The following is a 21,084-nucleotide window of genomic DNA, read 5'->3' as shown; positions in this document are numbered from 1 at the left end:
ATGCTGATATGTCTTCTAAGTCAACTTTGCTTTCCCTTTCTTTCCAGGGTAATAAATTATTTGGTTCTCAGTTGGATTCTATTATCTCAACTGTTACTGGAGGGAAAGGAACTTTTTTACCACAGGATAAAAAATCTAAAGGTAAATTTAGGTCTAATAATCGTTTTCGATCCTTTCGTCACAATAAGGAACAAAAGCCTGATCCTTCCCCTACAGGAGCGGTATCAGTTTGGAAACCATCTCCAGTCTGGAATAAATCCAAGCCTTTTAGAAAACCAAAGTCAGCTCCCAAGTCCACATGAAGGTGCGGCCCTCATTCCAGCCCAGCTGGTAGGGGGTAGATTACAATTTTTCAAAGAAATTTGGATCAATTCAATTCACAATCTTTGGATTCAAAACATTGTTTCAGAAGGGTACAGAATTGGCTTCAAGATAAGGCCTCCTGCAAAGAGATTTTTTCTTTCCCGTGTCCCAGTAAATCCAGCGAAGGCTCAAGCATTTCTGAAATGTGTTTCAGATCTAGAGTTGGCTGGAGTAATTATGCCAGTTCCAGTTCTGGAACAGGGGCTGGGGTTTTATTCAAATCTCTTCATTGTACCAAAGAAGGAGAATTCCTTCAGACCAGTTCTGGATCTAAAAATATTGAATAGTTATGTAAGGATACCAACATTCAAAATGGTAACTATAAGGGCTATCCTGCCTTTTGTTCAGCAAGGGCATTATATGTCCACAATAGATTTACAGGATGCATATCTGCATATTCCGATTCATCCAGATCACTATCAGTTTCTGAGATTCTCTTTCCTAGACAAGCATTGCCAGTTTGTGGCTCTGCCGTTTGGCCTAGCAACAGCTCCAAGAATTTTTACAAAGGTTCTCGGTGCCCTTCTGTCTGTAATCAGAGAACAGGGTATTGTGGTATTTCCTTATTTGGACGATATCTTGGTACTTGCTCAGTCTTCACATTTAGCAGAATCTCATACGAATCGACTTGTGTTGTTTCTTCAAGATCATGGTTGGAGGATCAATTTACCGAAAAGTTCATTGATTCCTCAGACAAGGGTAACCTTTTTAGGTTTCCAGATAGATTCAGTGTCCATGACTCTGTCTCTGACAGACAAGAGACGTCTAAAATTGATCTCAGCTTGTCGAAACCTTCAATCACAATCATTCCCTTCGGTAGCCTTATGCATGGAAATTCTAGGTCTTATGACTGCTGCATCGGACGCGATCCCCTTTGCTCGTTTTCACATGCGACCTCTTCAGCTCTGTATGCTGAACCAGTGGTGCATGGATTACACAAAGCTATCTCAATTAATATCTTTAAAACCGATTGTACGACACTCTGACGTGGTGGACAGATCACCATAGTTTAGTTCAGGGGGCTTCTTTTGTTCTTCCGACCTGGACTGTAATTTCAACAGATGCAAGTCTGACAGGTTGGGGAGCTGTTTGGGGGTCTCTGACAGCACAAGGGGTTTGGGAATCTCAGGAGGTGAGATTACCAATAAATATTTTGGAACTCCGTGCAATTTTCAGAGCCCTTCAGTCATGGCCTCTTCTGAAGAGAGAATCGTTCATTTGTTTTCAGACAGACAATGTCACAACTGTGGCATACATCAATCATCAAGGAGGGACTCACAGTCCTCTGGCTATGAAAGAAGTATCTTGAATACTGGTATGGGCGGAATCCAGCTCCTGTCTAGTTTCTGCGGTTCATATCCCAGGTATAGACAATTGGGAAGCGGATTATCTCAGTCGCCAAGCGTTGCATCCGGGCGAATGGTCTCTTCACCCAGAGGTATTTCTTCAGATTGTTCAAATGTGGGGACTTCCAGAAATAGATCTGATGGCCTCTCATCTAAACAAGAAACTTCCCAGGTATCTGTCCAGATCCAGGGATCCTCAAGCGGAAGCAGTGGATGCATTGTCACTTCCTTGGAAGTATCATCCTGCCTATATCTTTCCGCCTCTAGTTCTTCTTCCAAGAGTAATCTCCAAGATTCTGAAGGAATGCTCGTTTGTTCTGCTGGTGGCTCCAGCATGGCCTCAGGTTTTGGTATGCGGATCTTGTCCGGATGGCCTCTTGCCAATCGTGGACTCTTCCGTTAAGACCAGACCTTCTGTCGCAAGGTCCTTTTTTCTCATCAGGATCTCAAATTCTTAAATTTAAAGGTATGGAGATTGAACGCTTGATTCTTAGTCAAAGAGGTTTCTCTGACTCTGTTATTAATACTACGTTACAGGCTCGTAAATCTGTATCTAGGAAGATATATTTTATAGTCTGGAAGACTTATATTTCTTGGTGTCTTTCTCATCATTTTTCCTGGCATTCTTTTAGAATTCCGAGAATTTTACAGTTTCTTCAGGATGGTTTGGATAAAGGTTTGTCTGCAAGTTCCTTGAAAGGACAAATTTCTGCTCTTTCTGTTCTTTTTCACAGAAAGATTGCTAATCTTCATTGTTTTGTACAAGCTTTGGTTCGTATAGAACCTGTCATTAAGTCAATTTCTGCTCCTTGGAGTTTGAATTTGGTTCTGGGGGTTCTTCAAGCTCCTCCGTTTGAACCTATGCATTCATTGGACATTAAATTACTTTGTTTCTTTTGACCATCTCTTCTGCTAGAAGAGTTTCTGAATTATCTGCTCTTTCTTGTGAGTCTCCTTTTCTGATTTTTCATCAGGATAAGGCGGTGTTGCGAACTTCTTTTTAAATTTTTTACCTAAGGTTGTGAATTCTTACAACATTAGTAGAGAAATTGTGGTTCCTTCATTATGTCCTAATCCTAAGAATTCTAAGGAGAGATCATTTTATTCTTTGGATGTAGTTAGAGCTTTGAAATATTATGTTGAAGCTACTAAGAATTTCCGAAAGACTTCTAGTCTATTTGTTATCTTTTCCAGGTTCTAGGAAAGGTCAGAAGGCCTCTGCCATTTCTTTGGCATCTTGGTTGAAATCTTTAATTCATCATGCTTATGTCGAGTCGGGTAAAACTTTGCCTCAAAGGATTACAGCTCATTCTACTAGGTCAGTTTCTACTTCCTGGGCGTTTAGGAATGAAGCTTCGGTTGATCAGATTTGCAAAGCAGCAACTTGGTCTTCTTTGCGTACTTTTACTAAATTCTACCATTTTGATGTGTTTTCTTCTTCTGAAGCAGTTTTTGGTAGAAAAGTACTTCAGGCAGCTGTTTCAGTTTGATTCTTCTGATTATAATTTCAGTTTTTTTCATTATAAGATTTAAACTTTATTTTGGGTGTGGATTATTTTCAGCGGAATTGGCTGTCTTTATTTTATCCCTCCCTCTCTAGTGACTCTTGCGTGGAAGATCCACATCTTGGGTAGTCATTATCCCATACGTCACTAGCTCATGGACTCTTGCTAATTACATGAAAGAAAACATAATTTATGTAAGAACTTACCTGATAAATTCATTTCTTTCATATTAGCAAGAGTCCATGAGGCCCACCCTTTTTGTGGTGGTTATGATTTTTTTGTATAAAGCACAATTATTCCAATTCCTTATTTTTTATGCTTTCACACTTTTTTCTTATCACCCCACTTCTTGGCTATGCGTTAAACTGATTTGTGGGTGTGGTGAGGGGTGTATTTATAGGCATTTTGAGGTTTGGGAAACTTTGCCCCTCCTGGTAGGAATGTATATCCCATACGTCACTAGCTCATGGACTCTTGCTAATATGAGAGAAATGAATTTATCAGGTAAGTTCTTACATAAATTATGTTTTTAAACTTCTCATAAAGTTGATGAAATTTCAAATGACCGACAACATACTGAATTATCCTCCTCTGATGAGGATCTATCTGATTCAGAAGATCCTTCCTCAGATATTGACACTAACAAATCTACTTATTTATTTAAAATGGAGTACATTCGTTCTGTGTTGAAGAAGTGTTGATTATATTGGATATTGTGGAGACTAGTCCTCTTGATTTTAAAGCTAGTAAACGTTTAAATTCTGTTTATAAACTTCCTGTGGTTATTTCAGAGGTTTTTTTCAGTTCCTGATGCTATTTCTGATATGATTTCTAAAGAATAGAATAGGCCTGGTACTTCTTTTATTCCTTCCTTAAGGTTTTAAAAAATTGTACACTTTGCCAGCAATTAGATTGGAGTTTTGGGAAAAGATCCCCAAAATTGATGGGGCTATCTCTACTCTTGCTAAACGTACTACTATTCCTACGGAAGATAGTATTTCTTGTTAAGATCCTTTAGATAGGAAACTTGAATCTTATCTAAGGGAAGCTTATTTATTTTCAGGTCTTATTAGGCCTGCAATTTCTTTGGCTGATGTTGCAGCTGCTTCAACTTTTTGGTTGTAAACTTTAGCGCAACAAGTATCGAATCATGATTTGTCTAGCATTGTTAACTTGATTCAACATGCTAAGAATTTCATTTGTGATACCATTTTTTGTTATTATCAAAATTGATGTTATAACTCTGTCTTTAGCTATTTTAGCTTAAAGCGCTTTGTGGCTTAAATCTTGGAATGCTGATATGACTTCTAAGTCCAGATTGCTATTTCTTTCCTTCCAAGGTAATTATTTGGTTCAGTTGAATTCAATATTTTCAACTGTCACTGGGGGAAGGGAGTTTTTCTGCCTCAAGATAAGATCTAAGGGTAAATTTAAAGCTTCTAACCGTTTTTGTTCTTAAATAAGGAACAGAAACCTAATTTTCCCCAAGGAATCTGTTTCCAATTGGAAGCCTTCTTCAAATTGGAATAATTCCAAGCCATTTAAGAGATCAAAGCCAGCTCCTAAGTCCGCATGAAGGTGCGAATCTTATTCCAGCTCAGCTGGTAGGGGGCAGATTAAGATTTTTCTAAGATGTTTGGATCAATTCGGTCCAAAATCATTGGATTCAGAGTATTGTCTTTCAGGGGTACAGAATAGGATTCATAGTTAGACCGCCTGTGAGATGATTTTTTTTCTCTCACGCATTCCAGCAAACTCGGTAAAGGCTCAGGCTTTCCTGAAGCATGTTTCAGACCTGGAGTTATCTGGGGTAATCATGCTAGTTCCGTTTCAGGAACAGGGTCTGGGGTTTTTATTCAAATCTATTCATTGTCCCAAAGAAAGTAATTTTCATTCAGACCAGTTTTGGATCTAAAAATTTTTGAATCAATATGTAAGAGTACCAACTTTCAAATGGTGACTATAGGGTCTATTCTGCTTTTTGTTCAGCAAGGGCATTATATGCCCACAATATATTTACAGGATGCATATCTTCATATTCTGATTCATCCAGATTGCTTTCAATGTCTGAGATTCTCTTTTTTTTAGACAAGCATTACCAATTTGTTGCTCTTCCTTTTGGCCTAGCGACAGCTCTAGGAATCTTTTCAAAGGTTCTTGGTGTTCTACTCTCTGTTATCAGAGAGCGGGGTGTTGCAGTGTTTTCTTATTTGGACGATATCTTGGTACTTGCTCAGTCTTTACGTTCTGAAGAATCTCACACAAATCAACTACTGTTGTTTCTTCAAAGACATGGTTGGAGGATCAATTTACCAAAAAATTAATTGATTCCTCAGACAAGGTAGATTCAGTGTCCATGACTCTGTCTCTAACAGACAAGAGACAATTTAAATTGGTTTCAGCTTGTTGGAACCTTCAGTCTCTATTATTCCCTTCATTAGCTATGTGCATGGAAGTTTTAGGTCTCATGACTGCAGCATTGGACACGATCCCCTTTGCTCGTCTTTATATGAGACCTCTCCAGCTTTGTATGCTGAATCAATGGTGCAGGGATTATACAAGGATATCACAATTAATATCCTTAAATCCCAGTGTTTGACTTTCTCTGACTTGGTGGTTAGATCACCATCGTATAATTTTAGGGGCTTCTTTCGTTCATCCAACCTGGACTGTGATCACAACAGATGCGAGTCTTTCAGGTTGGGGAACTGTTTGGGGATCTCTGACAGCACAAAGGGTTTGGAAATCTCAAGAGCCGAGATTGCCAACCAATATTTTGGAACTCAGTGCAATTTTTAGGGCTCTTCAGGCTTGGCCTCTGTTGAAGAGAGAACCGTTCATTTGTTTTCAGACAGACACTATCACAGCTGTGGCATATGTCAATTATCAGGGTGGGACTCACAGTCCCCTAGCTATGATAGAAGTATCTCGAATACTTTCTTGGGTGGAATCCAGCTCTTGTCTAATTTCTGTGGTACATATCCCAGGTGTAGACAATTGAGAAGCGGATTATCTCAGCCGTCAGACTTTACATCCGGGGGAAAGGTCTCTCCATCCAGATGTGTTTTCTCAGATTGTTCAGATGTGGGGTTTTCCAGAAATAGATCTGATGGCTTCTCATCTAAACGAGAAACTTCTTAGGTACCTGTCCAGGTCCAGGGATCTTCAGGCGTAAGCAGTGGTTGCATTGACACTACCTTGGTGCTACCAACCTGCTTATATTTTCCCGCCTCTAGTTCTTCTTCCAAGAGTGATATCCAAAATCATCATGGAAAAATCCTTTTGTATTGCTGGTAGCTCCAGCATGGCCTCACAGGTTTTGGTATGCGGATCTTGCTTGGATGTCCAGTTGCCAACCTTGGCCTCTTCCATTTAGGTTGGATCTTCTGTTCTAAGGTCCGTTTTTTTCCATCAGGATTTCAAATCATTAAATTTGAAGGTATGGGAATTGAAAGCCTAGTGCTTAGTCATAGAGGTTTCTCTGACTTGGTGATTAATACTATGTTACAGGCTCGTAAATCTGTTTCTAGAAAGATTTATTATCGAGTTTGGAAGACTTATTTTCATGGTGTTCTTTTCATAAATTCGCTTGGCATTCTTTCAGAATTCCTAGAATTTTTTCAATTTCTTCAGGATGGTTTGGATAAGGTTTTGTCTGCAAGTTCCTTGTAGGGACTAGTCTTTGCTTTTTCTGTCTTATTTCACAGAAAGATTGCTAAGCTTCCTGATATTCACTGTTTTAACAGGCTTTGGTTTGTATCAAGCCTGTCATTAAATCAATCTCTCCTCCTTGGAGTCTTAATTTGGTTTTGTGGGCTTTACAGGCTCCTCCATTTGAGCCTATGCATTCTTTGGATATTAAACTACTTTCTTGAAAAAGTGTTGTTCCTTTTGGCCATCTCTTCTGCTAGAAAAGTTTCTGAATTATCTACTCTTTATTGTGAATCTCCTTTCTGATTTTTCATCAGGATAAGGCGGTTTTGCAGACTTCATTTCAATTATTTCCTAAGGTTGTGATTTCTTAGAACATTAATAGAGAATTTGTTATCCCTTCCTTGTGTCCAAATCCTAAGAATTCTTTGGAGAAATCCTTCAATTCTTTGGATGTGGTAAGAGCTTTCAAATATTATGTTGAAACTACTAAAGATTTCAGGAAGACTTCTAGTCTATTTGTTATCTTTTCTGGTTCTAGGAAAGGTCAGAGGGCTTCTGACGTTTCCTTGGCTTCGTGGTTAAGCTTTGGTTTCATTCAGCTTATTTGGGATCGGGTCAAGCCCCGTCTCAGAGAATTACAGCTCATTCTACTAGATAGGTCTCCACTTTGTGGGCTTTTTAAGAATGAAGCTTCAGTTGGTCAGATTTGCAAAGCAGCAACTTTGTCTTCTTTGTATACATTTGCTAAAATCTACCGTTTTTGATATATTCGCTTCTTCGGAAGCAGTTTTTGGTAGAAAAGTTCTTCAGGCAGCTGTTTCAGTTTGATTCTTCTGCTTATGTTAAAAGTTTTTTCTTTTCATTTAATGAGAATTAACTTATATTTTGGGTTGTGGATTATTTTTTCAGCGAGAAATGGCTGTTTTTATTTTTAGCCCTCTCTCTCTAGTGACTCTTGCGTCGAGTTCCACATTTTGGGTATTGCTATCCCATACATCACTAGCTCATGGACTCTTGCCAATTACATGAAAGAAAACATAATTTATGTAAGAACTTGCCTGATTAATTTCTTTCATATTGGCAAGAGTCCATGAGGCCCACCCTTTTTGTGGTGGTTATGATTTTTTGTATAAAGCACAATTATTTCCAAATTTCTTTGTTGATGCTTTTTACTCCTTTCTTTATCACACCACTTCTTGGCTATTTGTTAAACTGAATTGTGGGTGTGGTGAGGGGTGTATTTATAGGTATTTTGAGGTTTGGGAAACTTTGCCCCTCCTGGTAGGATTGTATATCCCATACGTCACTAGCTCATGGACTCTTGCTAATATGAAAGAAATGAATTTATCAGGTAAGTTCTTACATAAATTATGTTTTCTGGCTGGTTTTTGACTCCGCTGCCCAATATGTGATCTTGTTTTATAAGGTGCCAGTGTCTTTTAAGGATCTTTTTGATCTCAAAATGTTGAGAGCTAAAATCTGTAATAAATGATAGAAAGAGATCGTCTTGTTCCTGTATATTGGTTCTCTTCTTTTTTTTTTTGTTGTTTTTTTTTTTTTTTTTTTAAATATATTTTTATTGAGGTTGTTGAGGAAAAAAAAAAACATGGTACAGGCAAATAAAAACTTGGTTTCCAAAGCATAGAATAAACACCATACAATATACATATTAAGTGTCACAATATACAAACAGCGCCCAATTATACAAATATAAGATAACTTCAGGTTTTCAATTTAAGGAGAGTCCCCTTGAAATATAATATAAAGTCGTAGACAGTGACTTCCCTCTATGGTAAATAGAGGCCTCTCTTGGATCTCCTGAAAAGAATTTGAGACATAATAGGGAATTTTAGGGGGAACAAAGAAAATAACAAAATGGGCCACTTTTGGACCCCAAATGCAAACAACTGGTTTGGGAAATAGCATACTTTAAGTACATTTGATGACTATGGAAAGCATTTAATTGAACCCATAATAAGAAAATAATTATCCTGATAACTTATTATGCGAGACTTATGTGCTTAAACAGTATAAGTAGAATAAGAAAATAAGTATAAGGGTGTATGGGTTAAGGAAATATCCTAAATATTCCAACAGAGAACTAATTTGGTTAATGACATATGGAGTTATTTACTGCAATGGGAAAGGAATTCTAAGGAATACCTATCTGTGATATAATAGGTAGTAGTTGCAGCTGTTGTGGAGTTCAGTAGAGAGACTACAACATAAACATTGGAGAGCTCACAGTGGGGTTTTCTAATTAGTCCCATAGCAAGATATCATATAAGGGGACATATGGCTTGTTACCGTGGCTAAGCATAGACGTGACTAGTAGTCTGAGTGCATTGGCCCTGCAAATCCCCTGCATCGCTCCCAAAGAGCATTCACACTGCGTTAGAGAACTGAATAGTAAGAGCAATGCTGAGGCTAAATGTAACTTGCCGTCGCTAAGAATCTTAACTCCCTCTTATGTGGCTATCTCACAATAACCTAAATTTATATATATACGATACTCAGAACACAATAATTAAATAAACTTTGCCAGTAAACGTGAAGGGGGTTATGAAAACAGATATAGGAAAGTATTTTTCATATTGAGTATATACAAAAAGTCAAAGTGGGAGTTCCTGTGGGGAACGTAATCTTAAGTCCGTGAGCAGACTGTCTACTGTAGTGTTTACAACTCCCACCTTTATAGAACTAAAATATTTAGCCAATTCCAGTCCGACCTCTCGTGTCCAAAAGTCCCCGGTATCGTGAGTAGTTCAACAGGCACAGACCTCCAGGATCCCTGTTAGGTAGCACTGAGATCAACAACTGTTCATGCTGTAAAATGGGCAAGGATACCAGTGATATAACAAATCCATATCACAGGAGGTACTAATATAGATGCTCCATGCGTCCCTCTACAGCTGTATGGCTAGTAGGTTTAGCGAACCAGACACCAGGAGAGGGCTTTAAATCATTTGTGCCGCATAAGGAGGATCTCAGGGCACCTCTGTAGCAAATAACACTCTGAAAGTAACAGTAACTGCCCTTTAATAGTGATGGCCCCGCCAGCTGCCCTTTAATAGTGATGGCCCCGCCAGCTGCCCTTATTAGTGATGGCCCTGCCAGCTGCCCTTAATAGTGATGGCCCCTTCAGCTGCCCTTAATAGTTATAGCCCTCCTGGTTGCCTAAATAATTATGGCTGCCCCGTTACAAAATAAATTAATACAGCACACAGAGTAAGTCCAGCACTCACTTACAAACATTCAGCTAAGATTAACTGTTCCCAGTTTGTTTGATTGAGAGCTTGCATTGTTTGGCTGTTTTGGGAGAGACCGTGGTGTGGTACCTGGGCTTGTCCCATTTGGCCAGATGCGGTAGCTAACTCTTCCATTTTTGCTTTTAAACCTTAGCTGAGTGCTTGTGAGTGCTGGACTTTCTCTGTGTGCTGTATTTTGTTTTGTAATTTTCCCTATGGACCTTGCACCCAGACCTGTCTGGGACTCTGGGTACAGTGCAGATTCCTGAGAGTGCTATTGAGCACCCAGAGCTGTGCATGTTGCAGGGTCATGGGAAGTGTACCCAGTCCAGTCTTAGAGTGCAGTCCCCTTCCGTGTGTGTGTGTGTTGCGGGGTAAGTCAGATATTGGGTTATCCTAGGATTACCTGGGTGAAACGAACATTACCCAAGTGGCTGTGGGTAAAGCCTGATGTATGATCATAAATCCCCTCAGAGTGCGGAGTCACTGCATCAAACATATATACGATGCACTGAATTCCCCATTCCTCACTATCTTTTTTTTTTTTTGCTTCTGCCTGGGGTTTTCAAGGGGGGCGATGCCAGAGGATCGTCGGGGCACCTTCCATTAAGCCCCCAGGCGGAGGCAAAATAAATAGTGTAGTTGGGGGAATTACAGTACATCTGGCTTTACCCACAGCCGCTTGGGTAATGTCCATTTTACCCGGGTAGAGAGAAATAAAGAGAGAGAGAGAGAGGTGAGAGGAAAAAAAATAAAAATAATATATATATATATATATATATATATATGTGTGTGTGTGTGTGTATATATATATATATATATATATATATATATATATATTTTATTAAAGGCTAAGTTTTTTAACTTTTTCAGTGAGTGCCTTTTTCTATCTGTGTGTGTATATGTGTGTATGTATATATATGTATGTGTATATATATATATATATATATATATATATATATATATATATATATATATATATATATATATATATATATATATGTTTGTGTGTATGTGTGTATATATATATATATATATATATATATATATGTGTGTGTGTGTGTATATATGTATGTATATGTATATATATATATATATATATTGAGCCAAGACAAAGTAAAATATGAGGGGCGCTCAGTGTGAAGAAGAGTGTATGTTGACAGAAACTGGGTGGTATGAACTCAGCCGAGAATATTGTCAATAATCGCAATAAGAACAAAAGAAAGTGGGAACAATGTATCAAGTGGTATAAAAAGTGTTCCCACAGTTGGTAATAACCAAATGATTGATGGTCGGAGGGGTCTAATTGTAGTCGCTATAAATTATTACAATATACAATATTAGACTACGATTCAAATATGGAGCACACGATAATAAACCATAAACAATAAACACTCATAGATAGAATATTGTGCAAAAGACCCCAAGTGATAAAAATACAAATGAAATGCGCAAAGTACAAGTGTTAGACACACAAATAGTGATAAAATGACAGTCCTTAGATGATACTAAGTAGAAGTGGTGAGAGTCCCAAAGCTGTGTGGCACACTTTCCCCTCAGGGGATTCAACTTACTCTCCTTAACCTCAATCAGTATGAGGTAAGTGTCGCACAGGGTAAGTAGAATGAGCTCCTTCGTGGTATCAGGTGTCCACCGGCTTGGAAATGTCTCCCGGCACCTCCGCTCACATATATAAATGAGAAGAGAGAGAACAGTAATAGTGCAACCCTGTTAAATGAACAGTACTGTGCACAATCAAACTTTAAGAATCTTACTCACACAGTACAACCTCAGATGTATATGAGGTATTTTATTAGCATCAATGAATAAAACCTAGATACAGTATATCCGCTATTGCATTACAGCTCCTGCGGTATTCATGTACATAGCAGTCACTATTACAAACTGTGTTAAAAGCGAGTTCTTTTCAAAACATCCACAGTCCAAACTACCGTTATCTGGCATTGGCTGTGTGGTGAAACAAGAAGTCCTAACGCGTTTCGAAGGTCTGGGACATATACGACCTTCTTCTTCAGAGGAATATATATATTATACAAACAATTTCCAGCTCTACCCTCCAAGTATCAACCGCCTGGGTGCAGAAATAAGTAATATAAATCATCCAAGCAAATGCACTCTCAGGTCTTTTCAAATAGGTTCTTTTAATGGGACGTTTTCGGGGTTCACAACCCCTTCATCAGCATAAACAAACAGTCAAATATCACACAATTTATAGTATGTCAAAATAGTGTCTCACCAAACAGATTTGCTTTCAAAAGTGCGCCAAATACCGAGTGTGGAACGCATCTTGCGTTCCACCGTGATCATGCCAACAGGAAGTGATGTCACTTCCGGTTTCGCGACATGATAGAAACATATAAACATTACTTTGTTTTACAATTAATAACACATTGTGGTGTACCCAAAATTATCAAAGAGGCAATTTAAGAATAGTGCCAACAAACAGAAATGATTGCCAGTGATCTGTACATACAATATTCTAGTGTATATCAATCGTCATCTTAACCGTAACTATGGTTACGAGACATCAATAAGTGATTGAATTTATATAGTGGGAAATTTCACTTGTGCAACAAATATGTACAATGACATGACTGGCTACTAATCTTTTAGCAATATTCTGTGTCATGTCAATTAGCCGCTATGCATGATAATATATACATAGATACGTTAAAAAACAGAAAACTAAATATAAAAATAAACGTAAAACAATGAACTTAAAAAGTGGCTGTTCTTGCTCAGACTCATTATCAAACCATATAGCAATGTGCATTGCCAACTGCAAAGTATATATACTTTATGCAAGCAGTGTATCAAAGAATCGTGTTGAAACATTGTTATGTTGCATGTTGCCCTAAATGTAAACATGTATATAAGAGATGTACTGTGGCTATTTTGCGTACGGTTTGTTATATTAGCATTCAACCTTAGCCTATTTGAAAGTACATCTATATCCCTCAGATATCTAACCCACTGTGACAAATTCACTGAATGATATAATTAAATCTCAAAAGCTTTCAAATTTAGCATATTAGGACAAAGAGCAATATATTGAGTCGTGACCATCATTATTGTACCTCAATTCCTGTATATAGACTAAAGTACCCCAAAGGTTATACATGTACATTATGTGATGTGTATATATATATATATCAAGACAATATCAAGAGATTAAAATCTTGTGACTCCATAATGATTCAGGTAACAATGTCCAACATATAGATGACCCAATGTGGACACGTAAGGACAGTTCATCTTGGGGCTTCTTGGTGTTATGTCACTAGGTTGGTATAAGTCCCAATTAAAGGTGTAAAGTGCGAAATTGGGTAATTTCACCTTAGAGACCAGGCTTCCACAGCCAAGATGGGGGATAAATTCCTCCACCCTGGTGTGTCGTAAGTCCCCAGTCCACATCGCTCAGAAGAGCCATGGGGCTGGGAGCTACACGTAGCCACAATGACCCTAGGTTATACCCCAAGCATGTAGCACTATCATATACCCTTAGATAAGATTTTTGAAATCTGGGGTGGTGTTTAATCCGCCTGGATGGATAGTCCCCAATTTAAAGATCCATTGGGCTTCCCGTTTGAGTAGTATCTTGCTCCTATCCCCTCCCCGATCAAGCGGGGGTATATGATCGATGAGGACATATCGGATTGAAGATACCGCATGGCCTTGTTTAACACAATGGCGTGCAACTGGTTGGTCAGAATCCCCCTGTTTAAGTGCCGATCTGATTGTGTGCCTATGGTTTGCCATTCGTTCCCGTAACGTGCCTGTGGTTTTACCCACGTAAAAGCAAGAACATGGGCAAAAGAGAAGGTACACCACTTGTGTGGTAGTGCATGTGATGGAATGCTTGATCACGTACCTCCTATTAGTGTGAGGATGATGAAAGGTTTTAGTACTGACCAAACCATTGCACGTAGTGCAGCCCAAACATTTATATGATCCTTTGATGTTTATTTTAGTCCCTGTGGTGTAGCTAGCTCTTTGATCTGTGCGCATCAAGAGGTCTTTGAGGTTAATACCCCTCTTGAAGCCCACCATTGGTTGTACCTGTCTGGTAAATGTTAACTTCGGGTCTGATGTCATAATAGGCCAATGTTGATGTAAGATACGTCCTGTATTCTTGGTAGTTGGGGTAAAAGTAGTGGTCATAATGAGCTTGTTACTCGTGTCCTTCTTGGGTGTGGGCTTGATAAGTTGTTCTTGAGTGAGTGAAGATGCTGCACTCAAGCTTTCTTGGATAATGGAAGGTTTGTATCCCCGCTCACGGAATCTTTCTCCCACTCCAGCCAATTGGGAGACCCCAGTTTGTATCTCTGAATTATTTCTCATGGTTCTCACAAATTGAGATCTGACTATGCCCTTCAAGAGGGCAGGAGGATGACAGCTGTCAGCGCTCAGGATGGAGTTCCGATCGGTTTGTTTGTGAAAAAGGGTCGTGCCCAATTGATGTGTTTTTTTAAACACAGTCAAGTCTAGAAAATTAACGGACTGTCTGTCAACCGTCATTTTGAATTTAACATTGCTTGTGGCCGTGTTAAATGTTTCAAACCAACCTAGTAGTTCCTCCATGGTCCCCCGCCATACCATGAAGATGTCATCAATATATCTGTAATAACATACTACCGCTAGATTGGCAGTGTTCCATAGATACAGATTTTCGAATTGAGACATGTACAGGTTGGCGTACGCGGGGGCCATGGAGGAACCCATGGCTGTGCCAGCTGTTTGTAAATAGAATTTACTCTCGAATCTGAAGTAATTCTTATACAAACAGAATTCGATCACAGGAAAGTAGAAACAGTAAATCAGGACTACAAACAAGGGAAAGTCTACAAATGGTTAACCACAACACCAGACATTAGAACCAGAAGGAGACAGAGAAATAGACGGGTCCACTTTGATACTGTGGACACGAGTGGGGGAGAGTCTTCTGACACTGATAGAAACCCTGGCAATATTTCTCTGACTCCACCTGGATCATATAGACCCCTTAACCAATTTTCCACACATACATCCAGAGAACACTCTACACCAAACCATCATTTTTTAGGGGTAACTACCCGCTCCCGGGGAGGGGGCGGCACTATAGACCCCATATTAGGCGGGCGGGGTATAAGACATCGACCACCAAGACGCCCACGACAGAGGACATAGTAATAAATTTAAGTACACATTGTTTATCAGATAGTGAACGCAAAGTTTTGAATCGGGGCCTATCTTTTGTGCCTAGCACAGCCCTTTCTGAGTTCGATTTAAAATTGGACCTGTATAAGTTGAACAAATCACTGAAGATAAGAGAGTTTTTTCAAAACTCCACATCTAGTTCAACTAAGACACAGGTAGAACTTCAATGTAAAAACCCCAGCTCCTTTGAACCAACCAATAGCAGTCCGAGTACCAAAACTTTTATGAGACTGGTTACACAAGACCTTGAGACAGCCAGACAACAGTCCCTTTGGACACATAATATGTCTAGGGAAGAAAGACAGGCGATAAAGACCCTGCAGGAAGACCCAAGTATAGTCATTAGGCCCGCCGATAAGGGCGGAGCCATAGTGATACTCAACTATGAGGATTATCGTACTGACATTTTGACTCAGCTGACAGACATACAAACTTACTCTGTATTACCTAATGATCCCACTTCCAGATTCAAACTTCAACTGGACACTTTGATCCAGATGGGTTTTGAACAAGGTTGGCTATCTGAACATATCCGTGATTTCTGTACCACTACTTATCCTAAAATACCTATCCTGTACTCAATCCCAAAGATACACAAAACTCTAGATAATCCACCTGGCCGTCCGATTGTGTCAGCAAGGGACTCCTTGACACAGCCGGTGGCAGAGCTAGTGGACATTTTACTACAACCTGTTGTCAGGGAGGTGAGATCATACATTATGGATACAGGGGACTTCATACGTAAGATACGGACTGTTGACGTCCAACCTGATGACCTGTTGGTCTGTTTGGACGTCAACAGTCTGTATACTATTATTCCACACACTGATGGTCTCAAATCTGTTGAGGAACATATTACCAATAACCCTCTTTATGAGGGTCCACCAATTAAATTCTTTCTCTCCTTGATCGAATTCTGTTTGTATAAGAATTACTTCAGATTCGAGAGTAAATTCTATTTACAAACAGCTGGCACAGCCATGGGTTCCTCCATGGCCCCCGCGTACGCCAACCTGTACATGTCTCAATTCGAAAATCTGTATCTATGGAACACTGCCAATCTAGCGGTAGTATGTTATTACAGATATATTGATGACATCTTCATGGTATGGCGGGGGACCATGGAGGAACTACTAGGTTGGTTTGAAACATTTAACACGGCCACAAGCAATGTTAAATTCAAAATGACGGTTGACAGACAGTCCGTTAATTTTCTAGACTTGACTGTGTTTAAAAAAACACATCAATTGGGCACGACCCTTTTTCACAAACAAACCGATCGGAACTCCATCCTGAGCGCTGACAGCTGTCATCCTCCTGCCCTCTTGAAGGGCATAGTCAGATCTCAATTTGTGAGAACCATGAGAAATAATTCAGAGATACAAACTGGGGTCTCCCAATTGGCTGGAGTGGGAGAAAGATTCCGTGAGCGGGGATACAAACCTTCCATTATCCAAGAAAGCTTGAGTGCAGCATCTTCACTCACTCAAGAACAACTTATCAAGCCCACACCCAAGAAGGACACGAGTAACAAGCTCATTATGACCACTACTTTTACCCCAACTACCAAGAATACAGGACGTATCTTACATCAACATTGGCCTATTATGACATCAGACCCGAAGTTAACATTTACCAGACAGGTACAACCAATGGTGGGCTTCAAGAGGGGTATTAACCTCAAAGACCTCTTGATGCGCACAGATCAAAGAGCTAGCTACACCACAGGGACTAAAATAAACATCAAAGGATCATATAAATGTTTGGGCTGCACTACGTGCAATGGTTTGGTCAGTACTAAAACCTTTCATCATCCTCACACTAATAGGAGGTACGTGATCAAGCATTCCATCACATGCACTACCACACACGTGGTGTACCTTCTCTTTTGCCCATGTTCTTGCTTTTACGTGGGTAAAACCACAGGCACGTTACGGGAACGAATGGCAAACCATAGGCACGCAATCAGATCGGCACTTAAACAGGGGGATTCTGACCAACCAGTTGCACGCCATTGTGTTAAACAAGGCCATGCGGTATCTTCAATCCGATATGTCCTCATCGATCATATACCCCCGCTTGATCGGGGAGGGGATAGGAGCAAGATACTACTCAAACGGGAAGCCCAATGGATCTTTAAATTGGGGACTATCCATCCAGGCGGATTAAACACCACCCCAGATTTCAAAAATCTTATCTAAGGGTATATGATAGTGCTACATGCTTGGGGTATAACCTAGGGTCATTGTGGCTACGTGTAGCTCCCAGCCCCATGGCTCTTCTGAGCGATGTGGACTGGGGACTTACGACACACCAGGGTGGAGGAATTTATCCCCCATCTTGGCTGTGGAAGCCTGGTCTCTAAGGTAAAATTACCCAATTTCGCACTTTACACCTTTAATTGGGACTTATACCAACCTAGTGACATAACACCAAGAAGCCCCAAGATGAACTGTCCTTACGTGTCCACATTGGGTCATCTATATGTTGGACATTGTTACCTGAATCATTATGGAGTCACAAGATTTTAATCTCTTGATATTGTCTTGATATATATATATATATATATATATATACATCACATAATGTACATGTATAACCTTTGGGGTACTTTAGTCTATATACAGGAATTGAGGTACAATAATGATGGTCACGACTCAATATATTGCTCTTTGTCCTAATATGCTAAATTTGAAAGCTTTTGAGATTTAATTATATCATTCAGTGAATTTGTCACAGTGGGTTAGATATCTGAGGGATATAGATGTACTTTCAAATAGGCTAAGGTTGAATGCTAATATAACAAACCGTACGCAAAATAGCCACAGTACATCTCTTATATACATGTTTACATTTAGGGCAACATGCAACATAACAATGTTGCAACACGATTCTTTGATACACTGCTTGCATAAAGTATATATACTTTGCAGTTGGCAATGCACATTGCTATATGGTTTGATAATGAGTCTGAGCAAGAACAGCCACTTTTTAAGTTCATTGTTTTACGTTTATTTTTATATTTAGTTTTCTGTTTTTTAACGTATCTATGTATATATTATCATGCATAGCGGCTAATTGACATGACACAGAATATTGCTAAAAGATTAGTAGCCAGTCATGTCATTGTACATATTTGTTGCACAAGTGAAATTTCCCACTATATAAATTCAATCACTTATTGATGTCTCGTAACCATAGTTACGGTTAAGATGACGATTGATATACACTAGAATATTGTATGTACAGATCACTGGCAATCATTTCTGTTTGTTGGCACTATTCTTAAATTGCCTCTTTGATAATTTTGGGTACACCACAATGTGTTATTAATTGTAAAACAAAGTAATGTTTATATGTTTCTATCATGTCGCGAAACCGGAAGTGACATCACTTCCTGTTGGCATGATCACGGTGGAACGCAAGATGCGTTCCACACTCGGTATTTGGCGCACTTTTGAAAGCAAATCTGTTTGGTGAGACACTATTTTGACATACTATAAATTGTGTGATATTTGACTGTTTGTTTATGCTGATGAAGGGGTTGTGAACCCCAAAAACGTTCCATTAAAAGAACCTATTTGAAAAGACCTGAGAGTGCATTTGCTTGGATGCTTTTTATATATATATGTGTATATATATATATATATGTATATATATATATATATATATATATATATATATATGTGTATATATATATATATGTATATATATATATATATATATATATGTGTATATATATATATATATATGTATATATATATATATATATATATATGTGTATATATATATATATATATATATATATATATGTGTATATATATATATATATATATATATATATATAATGTGTGTGTGTATATATATATATATATATATATATATATATATATATATATATATGTATATATATATATATATATATATATATATATATATATATATGTATATTGTATGCAAAAGTTTAGGCACCCCTGACAATTTCCATGATTTTCATTTATAAATAATTGGGTGTTTTGGATCAGCAATTTCATTTTGATCTATCCAATAACTGAAGGACATGGTAATATTTCAGTAGTGAAATGAGGTTTTAGCAGAAAATGTGCAATATGGATCCAAACAAAATTAGACAGGTGCTTACATTTGGGCACCCCAACAGAAATATTGCAATAATATTTAATAGAGCCTCCTTTAGCAGAAATAACAGCCTCTAGATGCTTCCTATAGTCTGTAATGAGTGTCTGGATTCTGGATGAAGGTATTTTGGACCATTCTTCCTTGCAAAACATCTTTACTTCAGTTAGGTTTGATGGTTGCCGAGCATGGACAGCCCGCTTCAAATCACCCCACAGATTTTCAATGATATTCAGGTCTGGGGACTGGGATGGCCATTCCAGAACATTGTACTTGCACCTCTGCATAAATGCCAGAGTAGATTTTGAGCAGTGTTTTGGGTCCTTGTCTTGTTGAAATATCTAGCCCCGGCGTAACTTCAACTTTGTGACTGATTCCTCAACATTATTCTCAAGTATCTGCTGATATTGAGTGGCATCCATGCGACCCTCAGCTTTAACAAGATTCCCTGTACTGACAATGGCCACACAGCCCCACAGCATTATGGACCATCCACCCAATTTTACTGTGGGTAGCAAGTGTTTGTCTTGGAATGCTGTATTCTTTTGCCGCCATGCATAACGCCCCTTGTTATGACCAAATAACTCAATCTTTGTTTCACCAGTCCACAGCACCTTCTTCCAAAATGAAGCTGGCTTGTCCAAATGTGCGTTTGCATACCTCAAGCGACTCTGTTTGTGGCGTGTGTGCAGAAAAGGCTTCTTCCACATCACTCTCCCATACAGCTTCTCCTTGTGCAAAGTGCGCTGAATTGTTGAACGATACACAGTGACACCATCTGCAGCAAGATGATGTTGTAGGTCTTTGGAGGTAGTCTGTGGGCTGTTTTTGACCGTTCTCACCATCCTTTGCCTCTCCGATATTTTACTTGGCCTGCCACTTCTGGTCTTAACAAAAACTGTGCCTGTGGTCTTCTATTTCCTCACTATGTTCCTCACAGTGGACACTGACGGCTTAAATCTCTGCAATAGCTTTTTGTAGCCTTCCCCTAAACCATTATGTTAAACAATCTTTGTTGTCAGGTCATTTGAGAGTTGTTTTGAGGCCCCCATGTTGCCACTCTTCAGAGGAGAGTCAAAGAGAACAATTTGCAATTGGCAGCCTTAAATACCTTTTCTCGTGATTGGATACACCTGTCTATGAAGTTCAAGGCTTAATGGGCTCACCAAACCAATTGTGTGTTCCCATTAATCAGTACTAGTTATAGGTATTCAAATCAACAAAATGACAAGGGTGCCCAAATGTATGCACCTGTCTAATTTTGTTTGGATGCATATTGCACATTTTCTGTTCATCCAATAAACCTCATTTCACTACTGAAATATTACTGTGTCCTTCCTTTGATAGATCAAAATAAAATTGCTGATCCAAACCCAATTATTTATAAATGAAAATCATGAAAATTGTCAGGGGTGCCTAAACTTTTGCATAAAACTATATATATATATATATATATATATATATATATATATATATATATATATATACATACACACACACACACACACACACACACACTATAAGGTCATAGTACAGCGTTAATGAGATATTTTATATATTTCATGGGACGTGCAGAATGTTCTGAAGTCCGCATTCACAGGATTATTTTTAAGGATT

General features: G+C 38.8%; 1 protein-coding gene across 1 annotated transcript in view; it reads left to right on the top strand.

Annotated features, from left to right (window-relative positions):
* LOC128661190 (ranBP-type and C3HC4-type zinc finger-containing protein 1) overlaps positions 1-21,084 on the top strand; it is a gene marked incomplete in the record, with an annotated part of 490,387 nt that overhangs the window by 82,766 nt on the left and 386,537 nt on the right.

Source organism: Bombina bombina, chromosome 5 (genome assembly GCF_027579735.1).
Source record: "Bombina bombina isolate aBomBom1 chromosome 5, aBomBom1.pri, whole genome shotgun sequence".
NCBI lineage: Eukaryota > Metazoa > Chordata > Amphibia > Anura > Bombinatoridae > Bombina > Bombina bombina.
This window is presented reverse-complemented; position numbering and strand designations above follow the sequence as displayed.